At 38.5% G+C, this 18,980-nt stretch overlaps 1 long non-coding RNA gene across 1 annotated transcript; it reads left to right on the forward strand.

The window, feature by feature from the left end:
- The first annotated feature begins 1,896 nt into the window (after positions 1 to 1,896).
- LOC123349550 lies at positions 1,897 to 9,635 on the forward strand. Its single transcript, XR_006573579.1, has 4 exons — positions 1,897 to 1,998; positions 6,406 to 6,551; positions 7,128 to 7,366; positions 8,074 to 9,635. It is a non-coding gene; the product is annotated as an uncharacterized LOC123349550 (long non-coding RNA).
- Positions 9,636 to 18,980: the final 9,345 nt, after the last annotated feature.

The following is an 18,980-nucleotide window of genomic DNA, read 5'->3' on the forward strand; positions in this document are numbered from 1 at the left end:
ATGAAGTGGTTAAGAATTTTTGTAAGTTTGAAATTATCTTTACATTGGCTCCTGTTAAGGTTTCTGGCAATTGCAGTTAATCTTTAGTCCTGGGGAAAAGCTTATTCCACACCATATGGATGAACCAGATTTATCTGCTGCCTGTTGTCCTTCATGGGACACCAGGCGCATTCCGTTGAGTGATGGATCACCTCCCGAGATGTCATAGCAAACGTGCATTGACATGTTAAGTTGACAACATCCTCCTTAACAATATCTAGTCTATTTATTTATTTACAGCATTTTTACCACTTTATTTACATTACAGCACTTAGTGCACATTTTCACAGTTACGTCTTACTGGCTCCAGGAACATTGCTACGCAGGAGATCAGTTTACTTGTGCAATGTGTTCAGTAAACTATCCTATTTCTCAAATGTGATCAGTGGAAATGTGAACCATTAAAGATGATGATTAACTCCAGACTAAGGCTTTATTCTCAAATGGCTCATGGACTATTGAAGACTAGTGTTTTGTTCTTCAGTGTTTTCCCCATTGTCTGACTCTCGCAAACTGGCTTCCTGTCAACATCAGGAATGTAAAGTCATCTTTTTACTCCTACTTAACTTGAAGAAAAAAAAGTTTGAAGCCAGTGCAATAAAGTCTCCAAATGCTACTACTTCATGAAATAACTATGCTCATTTTACAGTGTGTCAGGGTACTGGAGCACTGCTGTGACATAGTGTGTTGGTGGTCTCTGCAACAGCAATCCAATTTTTGTGAATGGCAGTTTATTTCCCTTATCTTAGCATAAGAAGATCCATGGACCACATAAGGCTCTGGAAACAAGCATATGACTCCATTTCAATGGAAACTAAATGAATGGATGAGGGTGGAACATGGCTTTGTGTCTAACAGAGGAGGTGAAAGTACTGAGTGAGATTTTTAAGCGTTAGAAAGAGCAAAACAGACGTATTTGTTCAGAATTCCTTTCTGTTGTATCTCGTGCAGAACAAGTCCTTCTTTACTGCTAAGCACCATGTGAAGTATTTAATCCATGTTAATGAAAGAACAATAGAGTATAAAATGACCATACCTGTGAACTTGTGAAATTGTGGGTTTTCTGTTGCATGGCTAAAGATGCATACCCAAGACTTCTTCTGACTTGATAACATTTGATTACCCCTCACAGCAGCAATTAATGAAGAAAATAAAGGAAATATCTAAGGAAGGAAAGCAATGCTATGATCATTAAAAACTTTACATGAAATTTTCAAATGTATCAAATACGATGAACTTCAAGACTTACAAAACTGATACAAAATGGTCAAAGCTATCGCAAAATAGTATTCTTACCTAAGTTACATTCCGGGAAGGTGTTATTTTAGCAGAAAGCCCATTTTTGTAATGGATCTTTAAATCCTTCGAACCAAATAAGTTTGGTAGAAAACTGCTTCTGCAGAGGACTGTAAGTTTGTAGTTGTCAGATTGCCAGCACCATCAATGATGGACATATTAAAATAGAAAAAATAGAAGTGGAAGAGAAAATTCTAGAGCTGATGATCTCTGGTCTGAGACAAATAGCTATAAATAGCTTGTATTTGTAGCATGTTATAACAGGGGAGACAAACAGGAATATAACATGTCCTTATAAACTGACTTGGAGTTATGAGTGTCACGGCATCATTATCTAGTAAGTGTTCCTTTATTCAGACTGGTGCCCAGGGTGAGTGCATTAGAAATACTTAAATGTAGTGTATACCATTGACATAGGTTCCAAAAAGCAAATTTCATACTTTCATGGCTGTTTTCATCCCCCTTTCTGAGGTATTTATTCAGTAGAACACCTTTTGTCTTGGGCTGGCAAAGAGAATGTAACCTCTTGAAGAATCTCACCCTTTTTGTTTTTTTTGCTCTAGACCATTGGCCTCCGATCCCACGTCAGGACACCCTATCTCTGATCTTCAAATATAGCCATGAATGAATCACTCAGAACCACGAGGAAAGGATGGGCTAGAAGTAAGCATCCTATTTTAGGAGACCTGGGTTCAATACCCTATTGTGCCACAGGCTTCTTGTGTGCCCTTGGGCAAGTTACTTATTCTCTCTTTGCCTCAGTTGCCCATCGGCAAAATACATCTCACAGGGGTTTTGTGAGGATAAATACATCAGATTGTGAGGCACTCAGATACTGTGGTGAAAGGGGCAATATAAGTATCTAAGATAGCTGTTCTATTGCTATGATGTCCTTTCTCAGCTCTCATCTATTGTGGGAAAGTATGTGTTTTTCTACAACACCGATGCAGCTGTGCCAATGCTACCACCAGTAGAAAATACTATGTGGGTAGGGCACAAGCTCTTTTACCAGGCTTAGGCAATAAGGTGGTTAAAAAGACCTGCATGCATCCTGTTCACACAACAGCTTTAACCATTGGTAGCTTTTGATGCCGCTCCAGTGGCGCAGAAAAACGCTTTAACTTTTTCCAGTTGAAGGCTCACCCTTAGGTGATCCATGGTTAATCTGTTTTATTTTGAGAACGGTCATAATCCTGCTGACAGTTCCAATACCTTTACCTTTCTCTTTAAACATTTAATCCCGATAAAGTTTTATGAACCTATTTTTGTTCCCTGATTCTGAGCTAGGATAAAAACAAAACCAGAACTATTGTGGTGAGCTAATATCTACTTTCACCATGGGGAAAAAAACATCTAGAAGGCTTTTTATGAATAAAGGTTTTACTTTAGACAGAAAAAAAAAGTGAGGCCGTAGGGAAGAAACTACATTGACTTTTGTAGTAAATTGATTTCCAGCTAAGTAGGTTTGAATTTCCTAAAGTCAGCTTCTGAATTGAGGTATAACATTGTTTTTGATGACAACTCTATCCTGGAGTATGCAATGTCAAAAATGCATTTAATTTATTTTTAGTCACCACAATATCAATAGAAACTTGGCCAATTAGTAGTGCAAGGGTTTTTTTTATGAAGCTAGTACCCAGGATAGTTTAGAATGGAAAATAGTACAGACAGGAGAATCTCTGCCTGAAAGGTGACAGACAAATGTTTGATTTATACAGCTATAAATGTTAGAACCAAACCTCAAAAGTAAAAACTACACACAATTGCATGGTTTGGGGGATTTGTTATAAACATGAAACCCAAATAATTTTAATTGAACAGTCCACTCAGGTTCATGAATGTTTCCAGCCAAAAAGAGCCCAGTTTTCAGCCAATCTGGGCAAATTTATTTTTTGTGACAAAATCATGCCCAATTTTCATCTCAGACAAAATGACGATCTCAACACAAACCAGAGCTAACCATGAAACTTGGTGGCCCGCAAACTTATGAGATTCAATGAAAATGTTTTGCAGGCACTCCAATGGTGGGAAGATGCTGCACTTGCTAGCTAATGAACGAAAGGTCTGAAAATGAGACCTGCCAGGGAACTCGGCAAAGTGGTCGTAGTTACTGTGCAGCACATGCCTCTCACACAGTGAAACAAAATATTATCTGCTTTATCTTTTGCAGGGAGGGGGGGTGCAGATGGTTTTCTTCAGGGAATTTGGGATTCAAGTAAAAGAATGTGAATACACTGCAGGGCAAAGAGAAAATCTCAGTCATTGACTTTGTCAAGAGCAGTTTTTAGGCAAACTGCTGAAACAAATGTACATCATAACCAGTTTTGATGAATAACCAGTGGAAGAGATTCTTAAATATTTAAGCTTTCTTATAGTTGTGTGTAAAACAATATGTTCTATATGCTGTACAGTATAAGAACTTCTGCAGGTGTCTACCTCTAGGGCTTTCTGGCCAGAAGGACCCTTAATGGTCTATAGAACATTACATATCTAGCCCAGGCTGCTATCTAATGGTGGCTCTGTGAAATAAATTGGTGGTCTTACTCCACTTCCTAGCAACCACTTCCTAGCATTTCATATAGCTGAACTGGCTTCTCTACTTCTTCCACAAAGAGTTAAAGCTCTCCCTACTTACAGTCCAAGCTCTCCATGTACCCCTCTGACCTCATTTCCTTTCCAATCCCATTCTCACGTCCTCTTTTCAAGTCTTACTCTCCGCACTGTCCTCTTAGCCCCCCTCCCCTTCTCTCCTTAATTTCACCTTCTTTCATATCACTCCTTATGCTGAAAACACTCCCCTGATAAGTGCATGCCCAGATCCCTCTCCTTCAAAGCATTGTGATACCCATCAGTTCAACATAGACTCCCTCAGCAATGTCAGCCTGCAGTGCTTGACCCCTGCATTGTGCCTGTTCATGGAAACTCTTCCAGGTAGAGACTTATGTCTTTTTAAAAATATCTCTCTATATTAAAGCATATTTAATTGTAAAGCACTTTGTACAGTGGTGAGTCTGTATATATAAAAACCTGTATGTGGCATCATTACAGGCAGTCTCTGTAGAAAGGCCAAGAATTGAATTTACAATGCATCCTAGATAACACTGCAATTATAAGAATCTTTCCAGAAATCTGTGAAGTTACCTATTACTGTTGTTATTGTTTGCTGTTTGTTAAGCAACATAACTAACAACAATAATAGTTATCAGTAATTATTCTGATAGAAGCACATTTTAATTCACTAATTAAGACAGCTAAAAAGCATTTTTTTTGCATTAGAAGTTAAAATCACTTGTATGTAAGTGTTTTTGACTCATTTTCAGGTGCAGATCTTTCTCTAAAGCATTTTGAGTCATGTTATGCAAATGCATGTTTAAATTACATAGGGTATTTGTTTTCCATTTGTACCCTGTAAAACATAATTTTAATACAAGTTATTTGTGGAATGCACATCGGAAGAAGGAAATAAGGTTCAAGATGGCATTTCTATGGTAATTTTACTGCAAATGTTGACCATGTTTTCGCATTTGTCTGTAAAAGGTAATGCAGACTGTACATAAGGCATATTTCAAACACCTAATATTGTATGCTACTAATTTAGTAAAGTAGCATTGTTTCCCCTTTGAACAGCTAGTCTAGCACTAATCATAGACAGTAAAATAGATCACCATGTTGAATACACTTTATAAGACACAGTTGCTGTTCTACACTGTTCCAAACTGAACAGGATCATAAAGATTAAACATAGTCGTTCTCTTTGCTTGAACAAATGTTTCTGGCAGAGGTGTACTGCCATACATGACATCTGAAGCAGGAACATTCTCCCAGAAGATGAAGCAACAATTGAAAGCTGGGCAGCACAGCCTGGGAAAGTGTATGATTGGAACCATATTGTGTGTGTATGTAAATATGAGGTAACACATGCATGAGAGAGCAAGTGAAGGTGAAGGGCATACAGAACACCTAAAAAAAAATCTTTAAAGTGGTATTTTAGAAGTGTAAGAAGGAGGAGATGAGGGTGGAAAAATTCTACTCAGAACTTTGCAGGACCTGATGTGCTTAGCCCCAGAGAAGTACCTGGTATTTCCCCAGTGACACCTTCATGCTGCCTTGTTAAATGCAGAGCTACAATTAAAGTCACAGTTCCTATTTTAGATCGATTTGTTTCATAAATAAAGGTTAGTTGCATTTTAAAATATATGTGCAGGTTTGCTGCATGTGGAGAGAATAACTGATATTGCCAGTAAGTGGTATCTCTTAATAAAATGTTTCCATTTCAAACCATATTTTAGCACAATGTTCTTTGCCTGATACCTTTACTTTGTTAGTTCTTCTGTCTGTAAAATCCAAATGGCAATTTAAAAACAAAAAAGGTTTGCAGAGGTGATTGAGTTCTTTGCACTTTTAAATCCTGTTATTTGCACTAAAGTTTGATATACCTGCTATAGTGTCATGAAGAAAAGGCTTTTTCATAGAATAAAAAACATATAGCAGATGCATGTTTTATTAAACATTACTAAATATAGCTCTTTAAACCCTTATTCTGGCAGTAATGCTCTTTAAGTATCTCTTCAGTGTTGCCTTCACTATTATGTCCCTGAGCTTTGGAAATAATTTTGAGAATCTTTCTATTCCACAGACCTTATTTTTCAAAACGTTTGATATTCATGTTCTGTTTGCCTGTCATATGCAGTTAGGGCCCAAACCCATCAGAGTCAGTGGATGAGTTTCTATTGAGTTAATTAGATGCTCTATAAGACCCCCAGATTTGGTGATCAGGCAAACTCCAGATCTAGTATAAGTGGATGCAGCTCCCATGGAACTTGCATATCTGAGACAAATTCCACTATGGCTTGAACTGAAAAGAAATCTTTCACTTTTTACTGTGCTCATAAGAGAAGTTAGACATGGAGGGGGCTCTTCCTTCCTTTTTTGTGGTGTTCTCACAGTGTCAAACAATGCATAAGAGTTCTGGCTGGGGAAAGGCCATTTTGTCCCCTCAGACGTCTGGAAGGTGACACGCATGCAATGGAGTATTATGGCAAGGTTTTCTGTGTTTTTGTTTCTGTGCAGTGGCAAGAAAAAAAATTAAAAGGAAGACAGAAGGACAGCTTTGAGGTTTGCAAAGTCAAGAGCAGAGGAGCCAAGAAAGGAGACAAGGAAAGGAAGAGGAATGGAAGATGATGCCGTGGCCCAAACCAGCTATGAGACAAGCTATGGTAAATATTGTATTGGGTACACTACACAATTCAATAACATTTGATCATATGAAAATAATGATTGAGCACTAGACTTTGCAAGGCATTTTAAATGGTGTCTGCTTAACTCCATGATAAACATAACCTGCAAAGTTAAAATTACCTCTAGAACCATGGGCCTAATGCCTGTGGTATTAAGATAACTAAGTGTCGGGATTTGGCACAAAATGTACATTTTCCCCCCCACCTCTGCACTCTTCTGTAATCATTTGGCACATCCAGATTTGCTAAAGAAACCCAGAGTACACCGTTCTCTGACATCACTAGTTCCATGTTTCTCTGTGCTAAATTCCCCCCTCAGCCTGATTAGCAGGGGCTTTCAGCACCAATCTGTGGGTTTAATTCTGTTTCACTTTTAGCTCTGTAGTTCACCTTAATATGAACAAATACTTACAGTACTCAGGAATTTAATTGGAGACTTTTACATCCAAAAGTAGCAGGGCTACCTATTGAAACTGCTTTTTCCTTTATTAATCCTGTAAGAATGAATCCTGTGAGGCCTATAAGCAAAAGGTTTTAACCAAAGGCTTTAAACAGCTTCTTTAGCCCTTCTCTTGAAAAAGTGAAGGTTAAAAGGACTAAAGGATTCAAGTGAGCCTAGTAAAAAGATGATGATGTCCATACGAGGAGACGTGAGGCATTGTCACCATAACTAGAGCACCTTCCCAGGATGATCCTACTTAGCGTTTAGAATCAGCACACATTGAACCTGTTCAGACGTGGATGCCAAACCTCTTTCAGCTCTGCAGCTTCTGCTCCTTCAGTTTCACATTTTGGTGAGTATTATGATTCCCCTCATTAATGCATCCCAGTTTGGCACAACCACAAACAAAGTAAAGGCATTAGTCCTCAGTCAGGACAAATGGATTACTTGATGATTCCCTGTTCTGTTCATTCCCTCTTGGGCACCTGGCCTTGGCCACTGTGGGAAGACAGGGTACTGGGCTAGATGGACCTTTGATCTGACCCAGCATGGCTGTTCTTATGACTATGTACATGCAAGGTTAAAAGTTCTGAAACGAACTCTGTTTTTGAGTTGTCCAAGCAAGAAAAAAGCACCTAAAAGATTTCTCTGTTGAGAACATTTTCCTTACATATCTAAGTAAATTAAACGGAGTCAACCCAGTGGCGTAGCTAGGAGTGGAAATTTTGGTGAGCTCTGACTTTCAGGTGGACGGGCAATGACAGACAGTGCTAGCTCAGCTTCTCCCCTGATGGCACACCCCGTCCCTACCTCTGGTGCCCCCCAGACACAGGGCAGGTGCATGGAGCAGCTCAGGAAATGGCAAGGCAGAGCTGCCGGACGGGCACAGAGCTCCATCCTGGATTTCAGGTGCCTGAGTGATGCTCCGGGCTGCTGTGGCAGCACTACACCCCTGCTCAGATTTGGGTGGGCCTGGATGCTAAATGGTTGGACCATGGCCCACTCCGGCTATGCCCCTGAGTCAACCATACACTGATGGCACTTTTCAAAATATTACAGTTCTGGGCTGACGTCAGTCATGAAGAGATCCATCCCCATAAACAACTTTGCTTAGAAGTTTACAGTCTGGAACTGGGTCTAGCCTGGAAGTGCCATCAGCTTCAACCATAATGTCACTAGCAATAGAGGAGGAGGTACGACTGAATGAGGATTAGCTTGCTGAGACTCAGAAGACTGCAGAGACTAGTTTTTGTTGGACAGAGCCCAAAATGCTTGACTCCCAAGAATGGATGATATATTAAGACAAGACCCTATTACATAGTTAGACATTAACAATGAAACTGAAAAAGGTATTGTGAATGTTAAAATTGCACTGACTAAAATATACTGAGGTTAAAATACAGGGTAACTTTACAAATCACTATTAATTTCTTTGGCTTTCATTGCAATAACATTGATTTAATTCATTAGATTCCTTTCTAAATCTATATTTCAGTTTTAGAGTTGTCAGTTTCTGTTAATGACAATTTTGCCCATCTGTTCTAACATGAAAATGAGGCTTCATGTAGCACACATGATAGATCTCTGATAGTTTAAGAAGTAAGGCTCTTAAAGGTATTTCATTTGGATTATACCCCCTTTCATGCAATTCACCCTTGAAATTAAGCCTAGTACTAAACTTTTAACTGTATAATCAGAAAAACAAAAATGTCAGATCTTGTCATTTAGGCCACTGTCTATTTCATATTTACAGAAAAAATTTCAAAACATTCCCACTCATTCTCTCTTTAATGACAGAGCCATAATTTTGGGTGTCAGCATATCAGAATCAACGGATGTGATTAGAATAAGAATTAGTTTCTTTAATTTGGCCATTCAAACGGTAACATTACTACTGTAAGTCATTTTACTGAGACAGTCTTTGCTGCCAAGCTAGGATACAACACAGGTTTCAGTCCAGGTTTAAAACTTCAGTTCTTTGCACAGGTCAATCTTCCGAAGGGGTAATTTTTCAAAGCAGTGTGAGAGTCTTAGGCACACAAATCCACTTAGCAAATAACAAGATTACATTCTGTGCACTGCTCCGAAAATTTACCCCTAATATCCTAGCAATAGGAACACAGTTATTGCACATATTGCATATAAGATATAATTTAAATTGTTTTTTAGTAAGCAATACACTCCATTGTATAATGCAATGTTATTTTTGGAAAAAATGCTCAGCTAATTGTTCAGCCTAGAAAAATAAACACATCCATTAAAGGCTAGACTACATATTAATGCATGACCTTTGTAACCTTTGATTGTATTTGTAAACCATCCAGAAAAAATTGTGTCCATTAGAACACACATGAAATTAGATTGATTCCTCATCACTAAAAGTCACCATATGCATTTACATTTGACGCAAACCCTTCAAATGTAGTATTGCATAGAAACAAAGGACATTGTTCGTACAATGAACTTCATTATTGTTTTTTGTTTTAGCCTTCCCCCCAAATTCTAAATGTAGCTTGTGAAATCAGACTAAAAAAGCTCCTACAGGACCAGACTTCTAATTTCTAAATACAAACTATGGAAAATTTTAGCATTTCAATTGTAATACTTCTAACAAATTAAAAATCAACAAAAATATTATGGTTCTATGTTACCTGTTCAAGTGTATAGAATGTACAAAAACTTTAATCAAATACTCAGGTTTGCTCAGTTTTAAATTGTGTTAGTTTAATAGTTTCTATTCTGCTGTTTATATTAATGACATATTCCCATCTAAATATATTGCAGTGCTGAAAAGCCATCAAAACATTTCTAAGGTTGAATGGGTGCAGTTGCATTCATGATTTTTTAATAAAATGATCTCTTTCTATTGAACTGCCTCTTTTTTTAACAGAGATTGAGATTGTATAATATATATATATATATATATATATATACACACACACACATACATACAAATACAAACTGCAGCTTCATTTACTGTCTGAATGTTTGATTTCAGTTCATAGCTACACAGTAGGCTGAGAAATGTGAGTTACTGTACATAAAATATGAGGGAAAAAGAAAGGATAAAAATGAGATGCAATTGATTTTTTTGCATATTGATTACGAGTCATAATTTGAAGAAGAGACAGATAACTTGCTAATAGTGATTTTCCAAGAACTGATATTTTAAAAAATGATTCCTCTACTCTGTTTTGTTTTTTTTAATTATTTCATAGTCCAGTTTAGGTTATCTGTTTCTTGGTCAAGCCTATTTTGAAGGAGTTGGATATTTGTATTATACATAACAAAGACAAATCTTATGGTGGCTAAATCTGGGTCCAGCCAGTTTCATGGATATATACAACATCTTCAGAAGAATTAACCAAATCCAAGTGTTAAAACAATAGAGCTTAGCAAATAATTCTCACTGACTAACTTAGTTGTCACCTGTTTCTTCTTTTTCTGAATGGCAAATGTTTGTGAAAGTCTTCAGTTTATTTGATATTCCAAACTTTTTCTTGAATTTCTTAATGAATTGTTACCTCCATGTGATTAGCCTGGAAATGATTCATTGAAAATATTTGATATTCAAATTGTTGCATGACCTGCTTACATGTGGCATAGTTTCTGTTCTTTGTCTGGATGTAAAGCCAGCATAGTATGAATTTCAAATATTTAAAATTGAGCATATAATTCAGAATTTGTCTTAGGTGTTTACATTTAAAATTTGCTTTTTACAAGTATTCCTGTTAGTAAAGCTCAGTTACTCAGATATTTGGGGAAAGCAAACCCAAAAGAATCCCACACAAGTCAAATTGAGATTTGTTTTCAAATTCAAATATTCATAGAATTTTTTCCCATATCCTTTTTTGATCTACTCTACTGGATAATTTTGTTGAAACCCTCCCATTTAAATCACAGTGTAGCTGGAAAGGGGAAAGTGAGCACATGTTCTGATTTTTCATGTCCTGATTTTTTCATATGATGTCCTAGTGTCCTGGGAACTTCTGTTTTTGTTTTTGTGACATGTGAAATGACCTGTTTTTTTTCATTTAACCAACGAATATGTTTCTTTTTTATAACTACAAAATATTTGTTCAAGACATATTACTATACAAAGTAGAATATGATCTGTGTTGATCAGGAACAATTGACTCACTAGAGTGAGTGTTCAGTGTGATGAATATTGCTTGGAGTGAAGAGAAAAGTCAAATGAGCATAGATACTATCAAAGCTGTTCTTTTGCTCAAAGTGAATGTTAATGATACTTGTTCAGTGTTTCATGATAAACTCATTTAGAAATATAAACTGTTAGGAAAAAATCCTTCATTTTAAGACATATACAGATTTCACTGTTGAATCAATAACTAGCAGTAGCAATTTGAGCATGCATTTTAAAATAAATTGTTCATAAGTGTATCGGATGACTATTTCATCATCCTAAAAATGTTCCCACAAAACTGTCCTGGTTTTATATTAGAGAGATCTTGATTTAGACCCTGTCTGACATTTTTCTATATTTGATATAACGTAAAAATCTACATTCCCCTCATATGCCAAAGCATAATGTTCCCCCATGGCTCCCACACAATGTGTATTGAGATGGCATCACTAAGACTCTCTTTGAGGGATCTTCATACTCCTTCCTGGCCCTGCCATTTCATTTGATCTACAGAAAATAACAGGGCCCTGCTGATATCATGGGAAGGAGCAACTAGGTCTCTGGATTAGGGATCTGGATCTACCCTCCCCAGTAGGTAAATGGATTTCCTAACCTAGAGTCAAAATGGGTCATTGGGATATAAGGCCCTTTTCAAGCACAGCGTTTAAGGTCATGACTTTAAGGGACCGACTCTTGTTTTTAAAGTTAAGCACGTGCCTAAGTGTTTTGTTGCATCAGGAGGAGGGGCTATGATGTGGGCAGTAGATGAGCAGAAGCCTCACAAGTCCCAAATGTCTATGGATTTATTAAAAACATAATAATATGGATTTATTAAAAACATTGTAAAGGGAAATCGTGTCTTACTAATCTATTAGAGTTCTTTGAAGGAGTCAACAAACATGTGGACAAGGGGGATCCGGTGGACATAGTGTACTTAGATTTCCAGAAAGCCTTTGACAAGGTCCCTCACCAAAGGCTCTTACGTAAATTAAGCTGTCATGGGATAAAAGGGAAGGTCCTTTCATGGATTGAGAACTGGTTAAAGGACAGGGAACAAAGGGTAGGAATTAATGGTAAATTCTCAGAATGGAGAGGGGTAAATAGTGGTGTTCCCCCAGGGTCAGTCCTAGGACCAATCCTATTCAATTTATTCATAAATGATCTGGAGAAAGGGGTAAACAGTGAGGTGGCAAAGTTTGCAGATGATACTAAACTGCTCAAGATAGTTAAGACCAAAGCAGATTGTGAAGAACTTCAAAAAGATCTCACAAAACTAAGTGATTGGGCAACAAAATGGCAAATGAAATTTAATGTGGATAAATGTAAAGTAATGCACATTGGAGAAAATAACCCCAACTATACATACAACATGACGGGGGCTAATTTAGCTACAACGAGTCAGGAAAAAGATCTTGGAGTCATTGTGGATAGTTCTCTGAAGATGTCCACGCAGTGTGCAGAGGCGGTCAAAAAAGCAAACAGAATGTTAGGAATCATTAAAAAGGGGATAGAAAATAAGACTGAGAATATATTATTGCCCTTATATAAATCCATGGTACGCTCACATCTCGAATACTGTGTACAGATGTGGTCTCCTCACCTCAAAAAAGATATTCTAGCACTAGAAAAGGTTCAGAAAAGGGCAACTAAAATGATTAGGGGTTTGGAGAGGGTCCCATACGAGGAAAGATTAAAGAGGCTAGGACTCTTCAGTTTGGAAAAGAGAAGACTAAGGGGGGATATGATAGAGGTATATAAAATCATGAGTGATGTTGAGAAAGTGGATAAGGAAAAATTATTTAGTTATTCCCATAATACAAGAACTAGGGGTCACCAAATGAAATTAATAGGCAGCAGGTTTAAAACAAATAAAAGGAAGTTCTTCTTCACGCAGCGCACAGTCAACTTGTGGAACTCCTTACCTGAGGAGGTTGTGAAGGCTAGGACTATAACAATGTTTAAAAGGGGACTGGATAAATTCATGGTGGCTAAGTCCATAAATGGCTATTAGCTAGGATGGGTAAGAATGGTGTCCCTAGCCTCTGTTCGTCAGATGATGGAGATGGATGGCAGGTGAGAGATCACTTGATCATTGCCTGTTAGGTTCACTCCCTCTGGGGCACCTGGCATTGGCCACTGTCGGTAGACAGATACTGGGCTAGATGGACCTTTGGTCTGACCCGGTATGGCCATTCTTATGTTCTTATGTTCTAATAAATTTACAGTTATTTAAATATAAAAGCAAAGTCAAACCTTCAGTGAAACTAAAACATGAGTATTTCCAGCCTTGTGCTATTCAGCATTGCAGGATATTTAGATTTTACAAAGGGATCTAGATATACAGCTGCTGGTCCTTTTCCTGCATGATTATCTTAAATGTTGTGTCCACTGTTATCAAAGCAGGCATGAATTTCATCTCCAGTTGGTGAATCAGTTTCTGCTTTATTCACTATAGAATTGTATTTAAAAACATGAATCTTTCATAGCTTCACTTACCAAACACAATGTGTGAGAAAAGTTAACAGATCCGGAACTTAATTGTTATGTATGTCACAATTTGCAAAGCACATTCATACGACGTGTCTTAGATCTGTAGGAAAAGAGACCATTGCACTTTCAAAAAATTATTTAATAAAAATAATGTTAAAGTATCCACTTTCATTCTCTGCAGAAAAGGAAGTTAGTCATTCCTAAAAGTTCATTATGAATTGAGGCAAGTTGGTCAAATTGGCTAAGGGTTAGAAGCAGCAATTCCATAAAAATACTGTCTCTCTTTTCTTCCCTGTATCCACTGTGCTGCCACAGGACAGCTGGGCCTGTTTTGGCTTTTATACAAAACAATGGCATAAGAAAGTCATAACTCCTCATTATGCATGGGGAGTCATTTGCATTATTTTCTGAAAATGTGGGTGTTAATATTCATTGCCAATGTAAGTGGGTACTATTGTTTTGTTACACCAAGACTGCAGACTTAAGACAACAGTGCCACAGATTAATTTAGTAATGGCTGCCTTTGCAATGAGAATGGGTATAAATGTCATTGTTTCACTGAGATTCTGGAAAATACAAAAAAAAAAATCTGCTGAAATCTCCTCTGTCCGTAGACCCCTTTGACAATTAGAATATGCTGGGGTGTGGTTCACGCGAACTAATCATACTCTAGAGTGCTAAAATGTACATGGTGCAGCAGAGTGCCTCTCATCTCCTGGGGTGTGATTATTTAATGATAATGATGCCCCCTGCAGAGGCACCTTATTGCTCTTTTGCAAAAACAATCTTTATTGAGGGGAATTAATTGCATTGTTGTTGATAGCAAGAAATAAGTTAATATTTTGAAATGATCTCTCCAGTTTGCACAGCTCAAAAGGATGCTCTCACAATTATGTCAAATAAACAACCTACTTTGAAAGTTGCCTCATGTTTTAGGTCTGGATTCTGAAGATGCACTGTCTGTATATATTCTCCTTAAGAGATGATTTGGTTGAAGTCTTGAAATAATGTACCAAGAGTTGATTTCCCAGTTCCACGGATACCTTGTATTTCTTCCTAAAAACTGATATTTTCAGTTTCAGAGTTTAAATAAACAAAACTTACTGTATTGTCTATCTAGCAACGAACCAGCAAATGTGCTGTTATGCTGGGTCCCCACAGCACATTTACAGTTTACATAGCATCTGGGAGAGCAACTTTTATGATAGGGATTTTAATTAGTAGCATGTATAAAAAAGCAAAATTAATATGGGTGAAATTTGCTGGTACACTGACTTCCATAAAAGGTAACTGTCTTAGTGTCATGGTCATAGCCTAGAGTCTTTGGCTTAAATAGCCATACATATTATTGCACTGATTGTGCATATATGCTGTAAGATACCATTTACTGCTCATGTTTTTGGTAGAGTACGTGTAGCAATGCTTTCATTACATACATAGATTTTACCACCTTATTTATTCCCTGTATAATTAGCTAACTTATTTGTCTGAGTGTTAATGTTTGTTACAGTAGTTTGGTTCTGGTTTTTTATTGTATGGAAGTCATTGCATCATTTTTATCACCTGATTCCCTTTTTTTTTACACTAATGGTTCTATACATCAGTATCGAAGTAATAATGCAGGTATATAGTCATTGTAAAGTGGTGATTCACTGCAGCAGGATAGGTTATTTGCTGCTTATACAATATTGAGACAAATAAAGAAATCAGAAGTACATGGGGATATGTCAGTATATATGTTAACAGACCTCTGTATGGGTAAAAGTGCATAAAGTGATGCCCCAGGAACTACATCGTGCTCTCTAGCAATTCAAGAGCAAAGACTTCCTCAATGTACAAGAGTCAAACACTGGGCTGAACTCACGGCAGAGCATTGCACTGACTCAGTCAACCATGTGGATGTTCCTCAGTTTGTTGTTTCTGAAGCTGTTTCAGTTACATCCACTGCTGGTAACTCAACTCTTGTGCAGACATTCCAAGTTCTGTATTTGGTAACTGGAAATGCTTGCTTGGTCATGCCAGCTTCCTGCATTTGTCCAGGTTTTTCCTTCCTTTTGGACTTGCACACCCCCTCCTACATATTTGGCTAAGTATGCCATTGCCTTTTCCCTTTGATGGATGTTAACTCTCATTATTTTGCTCAAGGAGTATGTGCTCCAAAGTTGAAACTGCTAAACATGGGGGTTTTGTGTGACTCATCAGTGTCTCTTTCAGGAGGAGGGGTGGAATATATTTTAAGTTCCCTTGATTCCCTATGCACTAGTCTAGTCTTTACCAATTTGGAATTTCAATTCTATTGGTCTCCATGCTACATGGAAAGCATAGGGCCCATCCCCTGAATCATTATTTCTAGTGTGTGATTTTAAAAAAATTCTGATTTATGCTTTTTTAATGGCTGGCATTAGCTAAGAATTCTTAGTTTAAAAAAAAATTCCAGATGAGCTGCTCATCAAACCTATCAAAATGCCTGGATTCTGCCCACCTGCCCCTGTGTTGTTCAGTGATTACAATATTAACCATTCAGGAGTACTACCAGGCAAATTTTAGTTCAGCGTGAAAGAGCTTTTGTAGTTTCAGCTAATTGCAAACCACTGATACAGTTAAAATAGGGGCAAAGCCAAGTCCTACCTAAGATAAAGAAGCTTCTTTAGGTCAAAGATGGCACTGTGGACAAAGATGTGTCCCATCCCCTTCTAGTACTGGTCTACATAGATGATAACCTACTACTGCTATCAGTTATTCCATTCGCCCAAGTGACAGACGTCTGTGTAATGGATCTGAAGGTTCCAACCCTGCTGATAACCCTTATGGGTATCGATATGATAATACATGATGGAAATTGTTTTTTCAGTTTGCCTTTTTAAAAGACTATGAAATTTACACACACAAAGAAAATGATTAAGGTTCAAAGTCAGGCACTCAAAAATTAGGAAATGACAGAATTAAGGTAGCTTTTGCATTAATGAGCTTTTGCATTAATTAGTAACACAGGAAAAAAACAGTGAACTATGGGGTTAAAGGTGAATATGTAGCAACAGAAGCCTGTTTTGTTCACCATCACATCAGGCAAATGACCACAGCATTTGTACCTCTACTCTGATAAGGTCTGTGATGCACATTCCTGAGCTCAGCACTTTAACTAAAAGATGGTATTTATTGGAACCCTCTCCAAATAGTCCCCTGGCAAAAGTTATGCACCTGATCCAATTTATGTCATCGAATGGATTATAAGTGTACAGTAGTATTGGTATATTTTTTGAAGTGCTGACACTGAGATTTGGGCAGCTTGGTGCCTACTATTACTATCAGATATTCTATAAACGAATGGGGGGAAATCTTTTAAGAATGAGTGTGCATGCCAACCAAACCCAATAAGGTTCAATAACAAACACAATACGGTTCTTAATCATTTTCCGTGCCACCATTTTTTCTAAATGATGCCTATGCTGGGGAGATAGTGCCTCTTGTTACCTGTACCCACCTGTTGTTTCTTGTCTTGACTTAGATTGTAAGCTCTTTGGGGCAGCGAGCATCTTTGTGTTCTGCGTTTATACAACACAGAGGTCCTGGTTCATGACTGGGCCCTATGTGCTACAGCCATACAAAGAATAAATAATAATCTAAAACAAGCCCAAAAATAATCGGCAGCGTGGGTGAGCGTTGAAGGGAGCTCTGTCTAGTGCTCCTCCTCGTTTGGTCATGGTGAATCAGAGCTTCAAGAGCTCTGGGGATAAATGTACAAGGATTCTCAGTGATAGGAAGGACCATCCTGGGGAAAAGAGAAATCCCCTAAATGATGTGCTGTATATGTGGGAGTTTGTTTAATGCATGGCCTATAATATGTGAATAATGTAGCTGAAGTCAACGTACTTAGACCTACTCACCATGGTGTCTTCACTGTGGTGAGTCAACTGCTGCCGCTCCCCCGTCGACTCTGCCTGTGCCTCTCATGGCGGTCGAGTACAGGAGTCAACGGGAGAGCGCTCGGGGATTGATTTATCATGTCTAGTCTAGACACGATAAATCAACCCCCGCTGGATCGATCACCGATCCGGCGGGTAGTGTAGACATACCCTTAGAGAATAATATGAAAGGAAATCCTGAGAATGAGGCCCCAATGTAAATTTGACATTCCGTGTAACAGTCAGCTTTGCAGGTCATAATGTTAGGGGAAAGAGTGGCTGTTTGGTCAGGGAGGGGAGTGTGTGGCATCAGCTGCAGAGTGGAGATTTTAAAACATTAAATTGACCTGGTTTTTAAAAATCTTCTTCCCTTTCATGCTAATGCAGTTTGGCCAGTCTTCCCTGGTCTTAATGCGCCCCCTGCACACAGACCACCACTGGCCAAAGCCCCCATGTAGGAACAGTGCAGGGCCAGCAGCTGCCTCTTAAGCGTAGGACTGTCACTCTGCAGCCTGTGTGAAGGGTTCCAGTCCCAGCAAGCTTCATTTACTTTGTGAAGAGGGACCCAGATTTGGCCCAGAATGTGGTACTTAAAGTAGGTCCCAATCCTGCAGTCTGACCCATGCAGGTGGACACTCAGGCTTGGGCACAGGGATTTGTCAGCACAGATTAGGATGTCAGACTGGGCCTTGGATTGTACGGTCTATAAGGTAAGGTTCCATGCCTTCCTGTGTCTTTACACCGCACCTAGCACAGTGCAGCGCTATTCCTGGTTAGAGGGGTGGGAGCTAATGTAATACAAATAAATAATAATTTTCCAACAAAGAAGCCGCTCCCTTATCATGAACAACATTGGAAGAGGCTGGTCCTATGGCTAAGTGCAGGGAAATGCCTCAGAGGAGTCTGTTCACGTTGATCCCACCTCCTGCTGTGGTCTTGTCAGATCTCATAAGCTAAGCAGGATCATGCTGAGTCAGTATTTGGATTTTCACAAGCCAAGATAAGGAAAATACCTAAAAGACAAAGGGCTGTGGGAGAATGTTCAAAGGCAGCTGAGAGAGTCTGGTGCCCAAGTCCCACTGACTTTCAATGAGATTTAGGCTTCTAATGGCCTAAGTTATTTTGAAAATGAAACTTAGGCTCCTAAGTCACACAAGTGGCAGCCTTTGAACATTTTACCTTAGATCCCCAACCTTTCCCATCCTGGCTACTGGAGATGGTGCAAAGGGGTGGGAAATCCAGCAGATTCATATGTCTGGGGGATCCCCATGTCTGCTGAAACCCCTGGATGGGGTAGAGCCAATGTAGATTTCCACCCACACAGGATATGTCTACACTGTAGTGTGTACCCTGTCCTGGCTTGTGTGCATACTCCTTATTTCTGTCAGTTCCAGTCAGGATCCAGCACCATTGGATGAGCTGCTCCTGGT

The sequence above is a fragment of the Mauremys mutica genome, chromosome 14, assembly GCF_020497125.1.
Source record: "Mauremys mutica isolate MM-2020 ecotype Southern chromosome 14, ASM2049712v1, whole genome shotgun sequence".
NCBI classification, from domain to species: Eukaryota; Metazoa; Chordata; order Testudines; family Geoemydidae; genus Mauremys; species Mauremys mutica.